This window comes from Magnolia sinica, chromosome 6, assembly GCF_029962835.1.
Source record: "Magnolia sinica isolate HGM2019 chromosome 6, MsV1, whole genome shotgun sequence".
Lineage (NCBI taxonomy): Eukaryota > Viridiplantae > Streptophyta > Magnoliopsida > Magnoliales > Magnoliaceae > Magnolia > Magnolia sinica.
The window spans coordinates 187,703-206,900 of NC_080578.1; the positions used below are offsets into that span (position 1 = coordinate 187,703).

A 19,198-nucleotide genomic window follows, 5' to 3' on the forward strand; every position below is an offset into this window, starting at 1 on the left:
TGATTTTTTTTTAGAACTAACTTGTTTCCATATTTTGTAGGATCCTGACATAAGTCCATAAATTGGTAATTCCTCCATAATCTCTTTACTTTTTCTACCTTTTAGAATTAGGGTTTGAATTTTATAGATTTTTTTTAATTCTAGTATCCTCCCATCTGTAGGAAATAGTTTATTCTTAAAACTAGGTTATTTCTTAATTAATTTTCTACTTTTATTTTTTCTAATTTTAGAATCTAATTTTTCTCCTAAATTATTTTTAGAATTTTTGTTTAGAAACTAACCTTCCTATTTTGTAGGCCTTTAAGATAGAAATTTCTAACTTGGTAAGCTCCTCCCCTACTGTCTATTTTTCAATTCTCTTTTAGTAATTTACTCTCTAGTTTAGATCTTTCCTAATTTACTTTAGAAATTTCAACTTTCTTTTAAGAATTCCTTCTTTTAGAAATTAATTTACTGTTATTTTTCTTCTCTTTTTAAGAATCTAACTTATTTTTGTTTTATTTTGCAGGTTTTTAACTTAGGACTCCAATGTGGTAATTTCTTTCCAACTCTCTCTTTCTTTCTAGATTTTCTTTCTTAGGATTAGGTTTTTAATCGAGGGTTGCGAGTGTTTTCATGCCCAAGTGGGCCCGTGACGACACTCGACGTCTCTTGACTCGAAGGAGGATTGGTTGAGGGGTTGACTATCCATCGCAGGACTAGACACCACTCGAAATCCCCGGAGTTAACTGAAGTTATGGTGAAGACCAACCTCCTCTACTTCCCACCCGGGGTGGAGGATACCCAAGATGAGAATGAGGTGCAACAGGCACCCCCGCCTGCGTTACGAGATTTTCTACAACCGGCGGGAGTGAGTACGCCTCATGCATGATTTTTCCAAAATACAGGACAAATGGACATCAAGCCAGAGTTATCCAACTCCTTCCCAAATTCCATGGACTTGAATCGAGAGTCCATATTTACATTTGAAAGAGTTCGATGAAATTATAGCTACATTATGTTTTCCTAATGTATCCGAGGATACAATTAGGCTGAACTCCTTCCTTTTTCCTTAAAAGAGAAAGCTAAGACGTGGTTACATTCATGCGTCCTAGATCCATTGGCACATGGAACGATATGCGGGGAATTCATAAAAAATTCTTCCCACATCATAAAACGATTACCCTCAGAAAAGCGAATCATGAACTTTGCCCAAAAGGAAGATGAAACATTCTTTCCAATGTTGGGAAAGGTTCAAAGATTTGGTCATTTCATGACCACAACACGGATTTGAAACGTGGCGCATTACAAATTTTTTCTATGATGGACCGACATCTTCCATGCGCCAAATGGTCGAGACAATGTGTAATGGAGAGTTCATTAATAAAGATATCGACGAGGTATGGGACTACCTCGATAGTTTGCTGAAAAACACAATCTTGGGACTATTACCCAAAGTCGAACACCACGTCTAGGCCGACTCAATTAAAGGAGAAAGGTGGATTATATCTCTTGAAAGAAGAGGATGATCTCAAGTGTAAAGTGACTACGCTCATAAGGAAAGTTGAGGCCATGGAAGGAAAGAAGGATAAGGTCAATGAAATTGTTTGCGGCATATGTGATTGCAACATTCACACAACTGAAAACTGTCCTACAATACCGCCTTTCGAGGAGTGTTGAATGAACAAGCCAATGCCGTAAACAACTATCAAAGACCTTTTACTGGACCTAACTCCAACACATACAATCTTGGCTGAAAAAATCATCCAAACTTTAGTTGGAGGAATGGACAAACGGCGACTCCTCTAGGTTTCTTCAATCAAAATCCAAATCAAGTGAAACCTCAAGAGGAACCGGTTCAAAATCCCATACAAGAGCTGGCTCAGGCAATGCGGGGAATCACAGATTTTATGCAAAAGATAGATTCTCGTATGACAGTTATAGAAAAGGGGATGCTTCCTGCACAACCTCTCCCCAATCCTAAACCGCAGTACGAGAATAATGATCCCAGCTCTTCAAATCAGATGGGGCATGCTAAATCCATCACCACTCTTAGGAGTGGGAAGATCATTGATAAAACTCTTCCGGTTAGGCCCGAAAAGCCTCAAGAACCAAAAGAGGACAACAATGATGGATCCAGTGATGCCCCACAAAAAGTAGAACCGGAACTTCTAGAGAAGCCAGTTGCTCCATTCCCCCAACAGTTGGTTTCACCAAAACCTCTCTCTAACTCTCAAGATATCCTAGAGGTGTTGAAACATTGAAAGTCAACATTCCTCTACTTGATGTCGTTAAACAGATACCTTCATATGCCAAATTCCTGAAAGACTTATGCACGACCAAAAGACGGAAAATTATTCAAAAGAAAATCTTCTTGACTGAGAAAGTGAGTGCCATCCTGAAGCAAGACGTGCCGCAGAAATTTAAGGATCCCGGTAGCCCAACCATATCATGTGTAATCAGGAACCATCGAATTGATCACGCACTTCTTGACTTAGGAGCGAGCGTCAATCTGATTCCCTACTCGGTATACAAACAGTTAGGTTTGGGTGAATTAAAACCCACCCTAACCACACTGCAACTTGCTGATCGCTCTGTTCGTGTACCAAGAGGGATAATTGAGGATGTGTTAGTCCAGGTCGATAGATTTTACTACCCCGTAGACTTTATCATCCTGACACCGAACCCATCAATAACATAAGCCTCCGATTCCCGTTATTCTTGGTCGCCCATTCCTTGCGACGTCAAATGCAATTATCAATTGCAGGAATGGTGTCATGACTATGTCTTTTGGAAATTTGACATCGGAGTCAAACATTTTTTTCAATAACGGCAGCAACGCAGAGGATGTTGACGATTTCCACGACATTAACATGATTGACTCTTTCGTGGAAGATACGACACCTCTGACCTTATCCTCCGACCATTTAGAGACGTGCCTGGCCCACTCCCACGATTTTGATGATGACATGCTTAAGGAGACGTGCGCCTTGCTTGATACTGCACCGGTACTGGAAGTTAACCAGTGGAAGCCACAATTTGAAGAATTGCCACAAACTGATGTAGTGCCTCTACCGTCTAACCTCAAGCCACCGAAGCTTGACCTAAAACCTTTGCCCTCTGATTTGAAATACGCCTATTTAGGTCAAGATGAGACATACCCGGTGGTGATCTTTGCCCACCTGGAGAAAGAACAGGAGAGTATGTTTATATCTACTCTCATTCAGCATAAAGGAGCCCTAGGATGGACAATAGCGAACCTCAAGGGAATCGATCCCTCGATTTGTACTCACCGCATATATCTTGAGGATAATGCAAAAACTGTCCGGCAACCACAACGTAGATTAAATCCAAATATGAAGAAAGTGGTTAAGGCTGAGGTTCTTAAACTATTGGACGTGGGTATCATATACCCTATATCTGATAGTCAATGGGTGAGTCCAACTCAAGTGGTCCCTAAGAAGTCCGGAATCACCATCGTAGCCAATACTAATAATGAACTCGTGCCAACTAGAGTCACTACTGGTTGGAGAATGTGCATTGACTACAGAAAGTTGAATACTGTCACGAGGAAAGATCACTTTCCTATACCATTCATTGATCAGATCCTGGAAAGGTTAGCTGGTCATTCCTATTACAGTTTCCTTGACGGGTATTCTGGCTACAACCAGATAGAGATAGCCCCCTGAAAACCAGAAAAAGACCACATTTACATGTCCCTACGGCACCTTTGCCTACCGAAGGATGCCATTCGGACTATGTAATGCCCCTGCCACCTTTCAGCGATGTATGCTTAGTATCTTTTCTAATATGGTAGGGCAATATCTAGAGGTCTTCATGGACGATTTCTCTGTTTACGGTCCATCTTTCAGCAAGTGCTTGAAAAGTCTTAAATGTGTGCTGAAAAGATGTGAAGAAAAGAACTTGGTACTTAATTCGGAGAAGTGTCATTTCATGGTTCAGAAGGGAATCATCCTTGGGCATATCATCTCGTCCAAGGGAATCGAGGTAGATAAGGCAAAAATCGATCTTATCTCTAACCTACCTCCACCCAAGAACATCAGAGACGTGCGATCCTTCTTAGGACGCGCAGGATTTTACAGGCGATTCATAAAGGACTTTAGTCTCTTCTCGCCCATTATGTAATCTTCTTCAAAAGGATGTTCCGACGAGTGGATCGAGCAATGCCAGGAAGCTTTCACCAAGCTTAAAGGCACATTAACCATCGCACCTATCATGCAGCCACCTGGAACCTTCCTTTTGAGCTTATGTGCGACGCTCGATTATGCTCTTGGGGCGGTCTTAGCCCGAGAAAAGACAAGAAGCCCTACGTCATTCACTACGCAAGTAGGACTCTAAATCCCGCCCAAGTGAACTACTCGACTACGGAAAAGGAACTCTTAGCCGTAGTGTTCGCCTTGGACAAATTTAGGTCCTACTGATCGGATCCAAGATCATTATATATACAGATCATGCGGCACTTAAGTATCTTCTTTCTAAGAATGATTCTAAGCCCCGTTTGATAAGATGGATCCTTCTACTCCAAGAATTTGATTTGGAAATTAAAGATAAAAAGGGAGTAGAGAACGTAGTGGCCGATCACCTTTCTCGCCTTAATACCTCCGATTCCCTTGAGGCGACCCATATCAATGACATGTTCCCCGATGAACAATTGTTTGTAGTCTCCCATTCACCTTGGTTGCTGATATTGCTAATTATCTTGCTACAGGGTGTCATCTCCTTCTAATGCGCAAGATAAGAAGAAATATTTCACCGAGGTGCGAACTTTTTCAGGATGATCCTTACTTATTTAAATATTGCCCGGACCAAATTCTAAGGAGATGTGTACTAGACGATGAGCATCCGAGCGTCATCTCCTTCTGTCACTCGAGGCTGTGGTGGTCACTTTTCGCTAAAAAGACCACGGCCAAGATTCTGCAGTGTGGCTTTTATGCCCACTATGTTTAGGGACACTCATGAGTTTTGCAAAGCTTGTGAGCGTTGTCGAAATTGGGAGCATTGTCCGTCGAAATATGATGCCTTTGAATCCCATCCTTATCATTGAAGCATTTGATTCTTTGGGGCATCGATTTCATGGGACCATTCCCCCAATCGCTTTGGAAATCAGTATATTTTGCTCGGTGGATTATGTCACTAAATGGGTTAAGCGATCCGTGTCGAAAGAATGACCATCGCACGGTCATTAAATTCCTAAAAGAGAACATCCTTTCTCGATTCTGAACGCCTCGAGCCATCATTAGTGATGGGGGCTCACACTTTTGTAATAGACCATTCGAGAGCTTAATGAAGAAATACGGTATCTCTCATAAGGTGAGCACCCCAGACCATCCACAGACAAGTGGACAAGCTGAGATTTCTTATAGGAAAATTAAACACATTTTGGAGAAAACGGTTAACCCCGATCGTAAGGATTGGTCAATCCGATTGACCGATGCCTTATGGGCATACCACCGCATTTAAAACTCCTATTGGAATGTCTCCCTTTAGACTTGTCTATGGGAAAGCTTGTCACTTGCCGGTGGAGTTGGAACATAAAGCGTACTGGGCGATCAAAAATCTGAATTTCAATCTGACAACGCTGGCTCGCTACGCAAACTTCAATTGAATGAACTTGAAGAAATCCGTAATGATGCGTACGATAATTCGAGAATTTACAAGGACAAGATGAAAGCATTTCATGACCAAAACATTTTCGAAAATCATTCACGCCCGGTCGAAGGTCCTTTTGTACAATTCTCGATTACATCTCTTCCGGTAAGCTTCGATCTCGTTGGACCGGCCCTTACATTGTTGTTATTTTTCCTCATGGGGCCGCTGAGATAAGAGATCCCGACAATGGCAAGGAGTTTAAAGTAAATGGACATCGTTAAAGCCATTTGTCGAGAAATTTGATTCGAGGACATGTCCATGCCTCCGATTGATCTTGTTTACCAAGATTGATCTCCTAGTCCGATGGAGGTATAGGTAGGTTTATCGCTTTCTTAGGATTATGGTAGTTGCTTTTGTCGCTGAAGACATCAAACTTAGCGCTCCTGGGAGGCAACCCAGCTTTTCAACTTATTTCATTTTCCTAGCAAGTTCAATGTTTGTGGGTAACATTACTGCAAACCCTCACGAGACTACAACTCGTCCACTAGGGGCAACCTAGGGGTTTAAAGGCTTATTGCATACGCTAAATGCAATCGAGAGCACCTACGAAAGTGGTATAGGTAGGATTGTATTTTTGTTCTTGTATTATACTTCTGTTGGTTTCTCTCTTGTGCTGACCGCTCCTATGTAGAAATCTTTGGAAAGCCTCTTGATTCTTTCATCCAGGTATTATCTTTCCATCACTTCTCATCTACTTTTTGTCCCATGTGCATCGCATGCTTATTTCTTTTACATTGAGGACAATGTAGATTTTAGGTTGGGGGTGGGAGATTATATCACCTAATCAGCATTTTCTTGGTCTTGAACAAAAGTTGTAAGTTGTGAAAATTAAAAAAAAAAACTTTCTGACATTTTGTTGAAGTCGAAGTGATTTTGACGGCCATCTAGGGCACTTAGAATTTCAAGATGCGTGATGTTGGTACTTTATGACTCTTGGATTCAGTTATCTATTAAATTTCACAGCTAAGTTTGAATTATTAATCCATTATGAGAATTTGTAAACATTGGTTGAGTCATGAATTCGCAGGACACATCTCGCTTGCATATTAAGGTTTCAGTTCGATATTAAAGGATTAACTTGGTAATCACTAAACATGAAAGGAACCAACTTAAAAAATTGAAAGGATTGGGCAATTGGTCTTTACCTTAGGTTTGCTCCCTATAGGTGTAAGTTTAATTCCCCATGAATGATATGTGAAAAAGTTGGGTGTACAGACTTTACTTTAGGTTTGCTCCCTATAGGTGAGGATCTGATCCCTCTTCTTGGCGGTACTTCTAATAAAAAAAAAAAAAAGTATTAAAAGAATAAAAGATAATGTGTAAGCCAAGAAGAGTTATCGTGAATTCTCTCAGTTGTTACCAATGATATCCTTAAATATCAAGGTGAATCTTAATGGTGACAAGTCGAGATTAGATTATGCATTCATAGATCTCAATGGTTAGAATTTTTCTAATTAATGGAATAATACTTTGAACTTGATTATGAAGTTTACCACGTACTGGAGTCTAGGAGAAAGTAATATCCAGCATTCATGAATCTTAAACTTCTAGTATCTGGATTGTTCCCCAAAATCATTCGAGTTTTTAAAAATTATGATATAATTCTCAATTTATTTTTCGCATACTTTGCTCGGGACTAGCAAAATGCTGGTTGAGGGTTGTGTTGAGGGTCAAATATTGCATATCAGACCCCATTTATTACCTGGATTTATGAGCATGACTCTGTTTAACGGCTTGGTTTAACTGTGTATGTGATGCAGAGTGTATGTACGAGCCTGGACCGAAATGGGTGTTTAAAGCATGGACTTAACGCTCTAATGACACCAAGGCAAGAAACGGACTCTAGAAGACCAAGAGCGACGGAATTATACACCAGGGGTCCGAGGAAATCGAGGAATTGAAGCTCAAGTGGCCTGAAAAGTGTCCAGAATGCAAGATCATAGGGTTCCCACCATCCGATCAGTTCAAAACTCCATACGTGGCCTGAGAACCATAAATGAACCGTACACATAAAATTTCAGCTCCTGGATTACTGCGGAAGTGGCCCAACTACATGATCAGCCCCTTTAATCATTAGGTGGGGCCCGCCTGATATCCGGATATGCTTCAAAATTGTCATAGACCGTTTAAATGAGCTGACAAAACGGATGGACGGGGCTGATCTCTTACATACATCAGCATGGGACCCACATGTGCATCGCACATATACAGCGTGCGTGCACCGGGCGTACACGGCAACTCCAGGACGGTCAAACCGTCCTGGACTCGAACTCACCCTCTCAACGCTGCAGCACGTCTCGCTGTTACGCAGACGATCGGACTGCGGAAGTTAGTGGGCCACCACCGTGCATCGGATGATCAATCCGGACCGTCCATCAGAAACCCTTGCCCCCTATCATCTCGCCTAGATGGCAAAATTTCAAGAAAGATCGGAGGCCGGCTATTGATCGTCAAAACTAGAGGCGGACGGCTGAATGAAACCATCCCTGGACCGCACCGATTTTTATCCAAAAACATTGAGTCCCACCTGTTTTTTCGAGCTGATACGAATAGACGGAGTGGATCCTTCAAAAAAACCGGTGAAGTGGGCCCCACCGCGTGTCAGCGCGTGCCCTGTTACACGCGTTCGTGAAAGCCGGACGCCGTCCGACCCTTGCAACGGGTTGTACGCCCTTGGGGGACACAGAATTCCGGACTGCGTGAGGACTTTCGCAGCAGAGGGACGCGTTCCAGGCTGCGGAAGGACTGTTTCCGCAGCCTACTCCCGGTAGGACTCCACAGCACCGGAAGGGGGGGGCTGGCCATCTTTAAAAGGAAGGAAAAGAAGAAGGAAGGGGGATCCACGGCGGGAGAGAGAAAAAGAGGAGAAACGGAAGAGAAAGAGGAGGGGCGTGGCTGCTGGTTTATTGGCAGGGGAGTGCTGGAGCAGGGTGATCTATTTTGGTTTTAGGCGTTCAAGGAAGAGAATCAGAAAGAGGAAGACATGGAGTTTGGCTTGGCTGCATCAGTGGCTGGATTGTGAGAGATAAAAACTCAGTTATTTTTTTCTTTTCTTTTTCTTTTTATTATTATATTTTAATCAGCCATTCATGTGTAGCTAAACCTCTTAGCTAGGGCTAAGGGGTGAAGCTTGTAGCCTGATGGGAGAGATGTTGCTGGTGTCCTTTGATTAAGATTTAAGAGATTATTTTTGACTAAATTTTATGGGAATATCTTTAGTTTTTAATGGCATGTTGTGACTGAAATTACAATGGGCTTGCAATGGCTTTGAATATTTCTTTCCTCTTTTTATATTTATGAAGTCAGGAAGCCCTGTTGTTCACCATCGTCTCCTGGGCATGGTAGAATGACAGTACCCTTCCTGATCTTCATACATTGTTGATTGGTTGGTAATTAGTTTAATCCTGTTGTTTACTTTGTCTCCTGGGCATGGTTAGATGATGGAATCCCTTCTAATTCATATACCTTTCATCTCTTGAAACCTATATCAATGGCAGTTCAGTGAATTATCACAATTTGTGATACTGGCATACGATCTCCCTGATCTCTACAAGTGGATCCTCTGAATCCCTAGTTCCCTTTCTTTGAATTCCTTAAAGTCTTAGATAATTCTTCCACAATTATTTCTTAAATTCTATTTGGTTTAGATCACATCTTAGTCTAGTTCTAGTTCTAGTTGGTTTCAGATAACGTACAGGTATCAATTCCTGTGGATTCGACCTCGGTCTTACCGAGTTTATTACTACATCACAACCCTATACTTGGGGAGTGAACACTCTACCATGTCCCACTCTGCTACCATCAATGGAGCCGCAAATGCCAATGCCTTCTTGCGGCTCAGTGCGTCTGCCACAAGGTTAGCCTTGCCAGGATGGTAAGAGACTTCCAACTTGAAGTCCTTCAAGGTTTCCATCCATCGCCACTGCCTCATATTCAGGTCCCGCTGAGTGAATATGTATCTAAGGCTCTCGTGGTCGCAAAAGAGCTCGAACTCCTCTCCGTAGAGGTAATGTCTCTAGAGCTTCATTGCAAAGATGACGGCTGCCAACTCTAGGTCGTGTGTAGGGTAGTTCTCCTTGTGTTTCCTCAACTGTCTCGAGGCATATGCAATCACCCTGTCCTTTTGCATAAGGACACAACCCAAACCAACATGAGACGCGTCGGTATATATGACATACTTGACCCCTTGCTCTGGCAATACTAGCACAGGGGCGGACGTCAACCTGTCCTTCAGCTCCTGAAAAGCTGCTTCTGCCTTTTCATTCCAGGCGAACTTCAAATCTTTCTGTGTCAACTGACACAAAGGTCTGGTTATCTTCGAGAAGTCCCGAATGAATCGTCGATAGTAACCTGCCAGACCGAAAAAACTCCTCACCTCGGTAACTGAACCGGGCTGCTCCCAATCCTGAACTGCGGCTACCTTAGCAAGGTCCACAACTATCCCTTCCTTGGACACCACATGTCCTAAGAACTTGACTTCTTCTTTCCAGAAGTCGCATTTCTTGTATTGGGCGAACAACTGGTTCTTCCTCAGAGTATCCAAGACTGCTCGCAGGTGTTCCTCGTGTTCTTCCCGACTCTTGGAGTATATCAGAATGTCGTCAATAAACACAATGACGAATCGGTAAAGAAACGACCGAAATACTCTGTTCATCAAGTCCATGAACACAGCCAGAACGTTCGTAAGACCAAACGACATCACAAGAAATTCATAGTGCCCAAAACAAGTCTTAAAAGCTATCTTCTGCACGTTTTCATCTCTAACGTGCAACTGATGATACCCTGATTGCAAGTCGATCTTCGTGAAATACTGCGCTCCTCTCAACTGATCAAACAAATCGTCTATCCTGGGCAGAGGATACTTGTTCTTCACCGTCACTTGGTTTAATTTGCTGTATCAATACACAACCGCAGTGAATCGTCATTCTTCTTCACAAACAACACGGGTGCTCCCCAAGGAGACACACTCGGCCGTATGAAGCCAGCATCTAACAGATCGTCGATCTGTTTCCTCAGTTCCTCCATCTCACATGTAGTCATGCGATAAGTCGGAAGAGATATGAGCATCGCACTAGGCGCTAAATCAATGGTGAAATCAATTTCACAACGAGGAGGTAGCCCCGGTATCTTACTGAACACTTCCGCAAAATCCCAAACTACAGGCGTATGTTCAAGTGCTGGGCCATCAATATTCTTAAGTAAGGAAGCGTAATAAAGAACTCGAAAAGGGCAACTGACTTGTACGGGAAATGTAAAGGGCTTGCCCTCAGGTCTGTATGCTATCACTAGACGGGTCTCGCAGTCAATCTCGACCCTCGCTTCAGTTAACCAATCCATACCAAGGATGACGTCGAAATGGTATAGGGTGGTGATAATCAACTCAATGCATATTGTCTTGCTCCCTAGATCTATCAAACAACCTGCATACATTTTGGTGGCATCTGTAAAAGTCCCTGGTGTTGCGATAACTCGCACCCCAACCATCGGATTCGTATTCAGCCCTAAGCGCTGGACTGCAGAACATGATATTACGGATATAGTGGATCCCGTATCCACCAACAGAAATATAGGAGTACCTTCAACGTGGGCGGTGAGCTCAAAGGCCAAAGGTACGGTAGCTGTAGTGTCAGGTGCTTCCGCTGTAAGTGCGTGAACGTGTGCCTGCTGAGATCTGTTGGGCTGAGGCATCATAGGTCGCTGAGGTGGCCTAAATCGAGGTGCAGGGGGCCTGAAGGAAGGATGTGCAGGTGCTGTCTGTAGGGGTGGAGCCGATAGAGCCTGAGGGCAAGGGCGGTCGATTCTCTGTAGCGGCGAAAACCCACTATCTCTCATGCGTGCAAAACAGCTTTTCGCAGCATGACCTGGTTTGCCACAATACGTACATGTCACTCCAGGTCGCCTCATCGGAGCTAGTGGTGCCGCGATCCTGGGAGGAGAGTCGGTACGAGATCTCTTGCCGAGGAATGGCCTGTTTGGCATATCTGGTCGTGGCCTAGGGGTCATAGGCCCACGAGAACGTGACAATCGATTCCCATCCTGCTCCGCCCGCATAGACATGTGTACTACCTCGGCATAGGAGGGTATGCTAGCACAACACATCTTCGAGCGAGTATCAGGTCGCAGGCCCTCGGAGAAACGCCGCATCCGCATCTGCGCGTCAGCAAGTACTGTAGGGACATACCTGTCCAACTCCAAAAATCGGTGCTCGTACTTTGTCACTGACATGCCTCCTTGTCTGAGGCGCAAGAACTCATTCTCCTTCCCGTGCCGGTACGTCTGGGGATATACTTCTCATGGAAGCGGAACTTAAAAGTTGCCCACGTCTATACATAGTCAACTGCAACGATCCGCAGGACATTATCCCACTACAAGCTGGCATCCTTTTCAAAAATAAAGGTGGCCAACTCGACCTGCTCCGGCTCTGTACAGTGTAGCATCCTCAGCATCTTAGAGATGCGGTCTAGCCAATATTCGGCCTCCTCGGGTCTGTAAGAACCTGCAAAGGTAGGAGGCCGCAAGTGCTGGAATCGCTCGAGGAGGCCACTCATACCCAAGTTCCCCGTAGGGTATATAGTAGGTGCAGGTGAAGGCACACCCTCAGCCTGAGCGGAAGGCCCTACAGTCCCAGCAGGGCGTACAGATGGTGAAGGTGGAGTCGCACTTTCACAGTGAGCGGAAGGCCCTACAGTCCCAGCAGGGCGTACAGATGGTGAAGGTGGAGTCACACTTTCACCGTGAGCGGAAGGCCCTACAGTCCCAGCAGGGCGTACAGATGGTGAAGGCACACCCTCAGCCTGAGCGGAAGGCCCTACAGTCCCAGCAGGGCGTACAGATGGTGAAGGTGGAGTCGCACTTTCACCGTGAGCTAGGGCCCCTACAATAGTGGTCAAGAGCTGCTGGTGCTGCTGGTGCATCATCATCATCAGCTGCTCCAACCTATCAGTAGGTGGGGCCGACCGAGGCTCATACTGCGTCGAAGAAGACGCACGGTTTTACTCACGAACCGGTGGTGTGTAAGGTGGCGGCCCAACTGTAGGACCAGTAGAAGGCTGAGGCTCAGGCATAGTCTCATGAACTGGGCCCAAACCAGGGTCCATACGACCATCACTCTGGAGAGGTGCCTGGTCCATCGAATCAATAAGTGTGAGGCGTGCCGTGCTCCGTGTAACCTTAGGTGGCATTCCTTATATAAAATAGGGTGTAACTTACGTAAGATATAGCATAACAATACACAATCCTTTAAGCATTCCACACGACTTCATAGCAAAAGAGACCGCATGCATTTAATTTACCAAAATTACCATAATTACATGAGATACGTCATAACATGAATCATGACAGGAAACGCATATGAACGTAAACATTCTAACACAGCAACAAAACAAGCTACGGGGCAACGACTTGGATGTCTAGACATCCGAGTCTGGCGATGGAGGAGAGGCACCCTTATCTTGTAGGCAGCACAGGATGAACCTCAAAGTGCGAGTCACTTTCTTAAACTTGTGTTTCACGAGGCCTCGAAGATCCATTATATCCTGTCGTAGGACAGCCTGACCTTCCTCAAGTCGAGCTAAGCGAGCTTGAACAGTGCCATGCTCCGGTGCCGTAGGAGGGGAGTTCTCATCCGTATCCTGGGCCTCCTCTTCTTCCTCGCTCTGCTCTTCTTTTATTTCAGCTCCCCCTTCTTCCTCACTCTCTTTCTCTTCACTCTCCGTCTCATCCTCACTCTCATCAAGTCGGGCTTGTCGTTGCCGTGGCCCGATTCCCATCTGATTGAGGGTCGCTTCATTGATGTAATGGATCGGCACCAGCTTTTTCGCCCCAAGTTTGTAGCCAAACTCATGTGCAATCTTGTATATGAGTCGGCCGAATGGGAGCGAATCCGACCTCCTGTTAGAGCGTGTGTGAGAACTATCTGTCGCAGGACATAAGTAGGCACATACAGCTTCTCTCCCTGCCCCACTTGATACAGGAAATCTACCATCAGGCGTGTGCACTCGCTACGGTTGCTCCACCTGGGGTAGACGTTGAATGTGAAGATGTGGTGAAGTAGATGGAAGTCGCCAGTCATATTGGTCGCTAGAAGGCTATTGTTGGGTTGCCACTGAACCAGTTGGCCACAAAGGGTCTGTGTGCAGCGATCTCTTTCACGTGCACTCCTCAGATTCTTCTCACTTGTATATACCTCGCCAAGAGGCACATTCATAAGCCGAGATACTAAACCAACGTCAATTGTGGCTTCTCGATCTCTTCCACAAGGGATCTTGAACTGCAAGGGCTCCAACGTAAGCTCTCGAATGTGGGCATAGAAAGCTTGGATAGTGCCTACATTGGCACGATACTCGCCCTCAAATAGTGGACCCCACTCGGCCTCTTTCAGGCCCTCGAGCAAGAGGTATTCTCCAAATAGCCTTGCATCCACATGAGCTTCAAAAAGGACCCTACGACCCTCATAAACTCCATGCGACAGCTTCGCCAACAGAGTCCTTCCAACGGGAGCCTGGGGATCAAGATCCCATTTAGTCTAAAACTTCCGAGTGACGCTCGTACTCGTGGCGGCACCTCTCGGTCTCCTCGAACGAGTAGGGCGACTAGGCCCAGCTTCTTCCACAGGAGCTCTTTTCTTTCCCATGAGAGAAAGAAGGGTGGAAAGAGAGAAAATAGTCGTCACAAGCTCAAAAAGAGCCATTAAAATAGAAGGAAAAGTGAAAATAAGATGGGTTATGGGCTCACATGATCGTTAAAGCACACAATGGTATTTGTGTGCTCCAAAAAGAGAAGGAATGAAAAAGTTGAAGGAATGAGGAAGATTAGAAGAGGGATTTTTTGGTTTTGAAATCTTGAGCTACAAAAAGGGGATGTGTAGGCTCAAATGAAAGGGGATAAAGAGGGAAAATGATAGAATAAGATAGGTTAGTGAGTTTACATGAATTTGAGACTCAAATGGAAGGTTTAAGAGCTCAAATGAGAGAATAGAAAGGGGTTGGCAGCGGTGGTAAAGGGTTTTTGAAGGGGTGGTGCAAGGGTTGTACGAAAATGAGAAAGGGAGCATTTGGAGGAGGGATTTGAATAGAATTTTTGAAATTTTTGTAGAAAAAGAAAGCTTGGGGTGGTGGTTTGTGAAGGGGAGATAGCATAGGAGGGGTTTTAATCGACCCCACCTGCGCCCGTGGGCCCCACAACACCCAGGACCCGTCGGCCCGAGCCGGCCAGGCCCGTTTGGCGGCGAGGCCTCACCAAACCGGCGAGGTCCTCGCTGGTCACTGGACTATCTGGCGAGGGATCTCCCTTTGGACGAGGTCCTCCTACCCCCTGGGTCCCAAAAAGGTGTGGGTCCCACCCTGGGTCCCCCTGGAAGTGTTTTGTTTGGCTCCCGACTCCGTTTTGAGTCGTTTCGGATCCTTTCAAGCACTTTCTGATGTATCCCCATCTTTTCTCGATTGTTGAAGGCTGAAATTGGATAAATCATGGTCTAAACTCGTCGATTGACGGTCTAGGGATGATCCGGGGTCGACTCAAGCGATCACGGATGTGTACAGACCCGATCTCGGTAATCGTTTTCGGTAACTTTTGCCAATCGGTGAAACTGAAAATCCTAAGCTTGTCTCTACATTTTTCTCGCACCTACCTAGGTCTAACTGCATCAGCATACATCATGTGATCATAACCCAGGTTCGGTTTAATCCAAATCATGCTTTGATACCAACTTGTAACACCCTGAAAATCGGGGGTCGAGCGTAAACTCAATCCACGAGTTCCAACGCATCACTTATGCAACATAAATAATGATGATTAAATGTTGTCTATGTTAGTGCATTAATCATGAGTGGGATTATACCAAAACAGTAATTGATACTCCAGATCAATTCATATAACGCAAGCGGAAGATTGAAAAATGTATATAAACGTGTATGAGTTAAAAGGATCACGATCGGTCTCCAGAGTATGAATACATCACTGAGTCACCATATATACGTAATAGTTCAAAATAGTTCAACTACAATAATAAACCCTGTAACCCCTTTGATCCGGATGGCCTAAGTGAAACCATTGGAGAATTGCATATATGAGAACTCATCCTGATCGTCATAGTAATCGGGCTCCGCCTCTTGAGTCGCATCATCATCTGCAACTAAGACAGAGTCTGGTGGGTGTTCACAACACCATCCCAGAACGTGGGAGTGGGTGATCAACTCAGTGGAACCATAGAGCAAAGGTTAACATGTTACCAATTCATCAAGCAGTAATGATAAAGCAGACATATCAGACATTCCTAAATACTCTTATTAATGCAAGGATGAAATGTAAGCATGATACATGCCCTCGCCTACACTCCCTCGTGCGACACCATCTTATGGTCGCGATATGCTTTCTTCCCTCTGTGCTCTTCAACTCGAGGCACATGTAGTGCGATGAAATGAGCGTGATTACCAAGTTATTATTAGTCCCTTTCATACAGCAGGATTGGGAAGCTAAGGTACCACCCTTATATCAATTTCCAAACAATGATCCATTCTAGGGTCGTCAATCCTCGTAAATCTCATACGATGTTACGGTTCTAAGTCATTACAAGGGGCTCATCACCTTATCAGTGTAGGCCTAGTGTACTCTTGTTTCTACGTAAGGGCTCATCGCTTCTACGCAGTCTTAGTGTACGCTCGAGGTCACTACAAGGGGCTCGTCACCTTATCAGTGTAGGCCGACAGCTCGAATACAGTGTCCTATACCACCGTATTCGGCAGTAGCGTTTATACATAGTGAACATACATCGGGTCAATCGGTTTACTTGACGAGCTCGATTAGTACGAGCGCACGTTGAGTTAATCGACATGAAGTGCGTAAGCACTCCGTGTGGCCTAACCACTACCAACATCCCAAGTACGGCTCGGATTCATCGATCACGTCCTATGTGGCGAGGCAACCTCAGCCACCAAATTAGAACCCGTTACCGATTGCCTGGACTATTTCATAGTCCCAAACACATTCAATTATAACAGATAATCATACAAGCTAATCAGAACAGTAGTGGATCAACAATTCCAATCATACAAGCATGTGAGCATTTGATGGATTTCAACTTAAACATGAATTCACACATAAGCAATGTCTAAGTAAAACATACAAAGAATATAAGTTACATGGAGGAAATCATACACATCGTTAAGGTAGTTGAGAATTTTTTCTCAACACCCATATAAAGGACAATTTATTACACACTTGTTCATTCAGACATTTCTACAAACACTAAGACTACATATTCCAACATACATGACGCATGTTGGTGATAGCACGTATTAGGGCAAATCCTTTCGCCAAGGAGTTGTTACACATACAATTAGCACAAACACATGACAATTAATCATGACAAGCACACATTCAAATTTCATACGCATACGATACTTTCTACATATACATGGAATGCACTAAACTCTATATAGTTCATATATATCAGAAACGCGATACAAACATCGCATTTGGCATGTGAAATTGCACCCACATCAATAATAAACTATTAACCGACATTGAAAGCCTTGAAAACCATAACCTATACGTTTATAGTCCGTACCTTTCGCCGGTAGACTTGTAACGAACTTAGTTTTAAAGCTAAGTCTTTGTCTACGGGAAATTAACAACCTATAGCATAAACTAGGCTAGATATTTCATAACTTACACTATCTGAAACCCTAAAACAGATTAGGGTTAGGTTTTCTTACCTAAGAACGGAATCGGAATCGCCTGTATAGCGATACAGGAGTGGCGGTTGAGTGCGTGGAGTAGCGGGATCGAATCCCAGGAAGAATCTCCAACTCTCACTCTCACTTTCTCTCTTTTCCCTTCTCTTTTCTCTTCTCTCTCTCCTAAGGTTTTATCAAATTCGTATGGGGTGTGAGGGAGAGGGTTTAAGGTCCTTATATAGGCTCGGGTTTGATGGGAATGACCCCAGGGCCAAGGTATACTTAGGTTATATCCAAATACGGACCGTTCCGGTCCAACGAAGCACTTCTGGTGGCCTCTTTTCCACGTGCGGTCGGACTTAAGCTCCCTGACCATGGATCTAGGTCAGGCTGAGTTTTTGTTTTGATCGAATTTACAGATCAGCCGTGGCGGACCAGTTTCAGTTCAACGGTTACGATCACTCGATCGGGGCCACAAGTACATCGACATGTGTGGGACATTTCTCCTGATCCGAGGGTATATTTGGGTCAGATTCTGACGGTCTAAATCCTTATATTTGGCCCGTAAGCGACACGACTCAGATTACTTTAATTCGGATTTTATTTCTAAATATTTTCACGTTTCTCACACACTTTGCTCCAGGCTCAAGTTGTGCATTTCTATACACAATTAGGACTTGATTTCTGAGGGTGTTGTCAAGTCCAGTAATGCAGTTATAATTGTATAGTTTCGCGATCATCGGACTTTCGACGTGTGGTCCAGGTCCGATACGGAGTTTCAAGATGCTCCCGAGAGCAACTGGGTTTTGAGATGGATTATAGATTTCAGGGTAATGTAGCGTCAGTGATTTTGCACGTTTTGGATCTTGTATCATATTTAAAGTGATTAGTGCTAATTTTACTAGTACTCTAGTTTAGCACTTGCTAATATTAACATAATTTCTAAAGGATTTGGTCCTGGGTGATTTCTGCCTGAGGTGGTACTCGGGTCCTCGTACGAATTTTTTCGAGACGTTACATCTTATCACGAGGATGTGTTATATCCAAACCGTCCATCCATTTGGCAATATCGTATTAAGGCTTGAGATAAAAAATAAGACAGATCTAATTATTAAGTGGACCACACTACGGAAAGCAGTGGGGGATTGAACGTTTACTGTTGAAACCCTTTTCAGGGTCATAGAAGTTTTGGATCAATATCAAATTTGTTTTTCCTCTTCATTCAAGTACGTGTGACCTTATGAAATTTAGTTTTCCTTTTCAATCAGGTACTTGTGACCTTACGAACAGATTGGATGTAAAATAAACGTTATGGTGGGCCCTACAAATTTTTTAACGGTGAAAATCATTATCTCCGCCACTATTTATGGTGTGGTCCAGATGATCTTTGGATATGATTTATTTTTTGGATAATGCTCTAAAATGATCTCTAAAAATAGATGAATGGTGTAGATATAATAAATACATCACTGTGGGGGCCCATGTAACTTTGATCTCCTTTGAACCGTTCTCACCTCTTAGAGCTTGAGGAGTGTCCGTGTTGTCTTCGCACGACACGTACTAGAGTAGCTATATAGCTGGTGCTAGCTACAGACAAGTAGTTCTTTTATTAAGCTTCTTCGAGAAGCTATGTAGCGGGTGTAAAGCTCCCGTCGGGTGAAAGCCTTTCACAGCGAGTTCCTACGCTTGTAACTTAGGTGGGGCCTATAATGATTTTTTTGAGAAATCCACTCCATCCATCCGTTTTGTGAGCTCATTCTAGGACACAAGCCAAAAACTGATTTGGATCCAATACTCAGGTGGGCCAAAAATGTGAGGATTGAACGTCTACAGTTGAAATATTCGTGTAGCCACAAAAGCTTTGAATCATGCTA

General features: G+C 44.1%; 1 non-coding gene across 1 annotated transcript; it reads right to left on the reverse strand.

The window, feature by feature from the left end:
• Positions 1–1,161: 1,161 nt before the first annotated feature.
• Positions 1,162–1,270, reverse strand: LOC131250414 (small nucleolar RNA R71). Its single transcript, XR_009173340.1, has one exon. It is a non-coding gene; the product is annotated as a small nucleolar RNA R71 (small nucleolar RNA).
• Between the last annotated feature and the right edge of the window lie 17,928 nt (positions 1,271–19,198).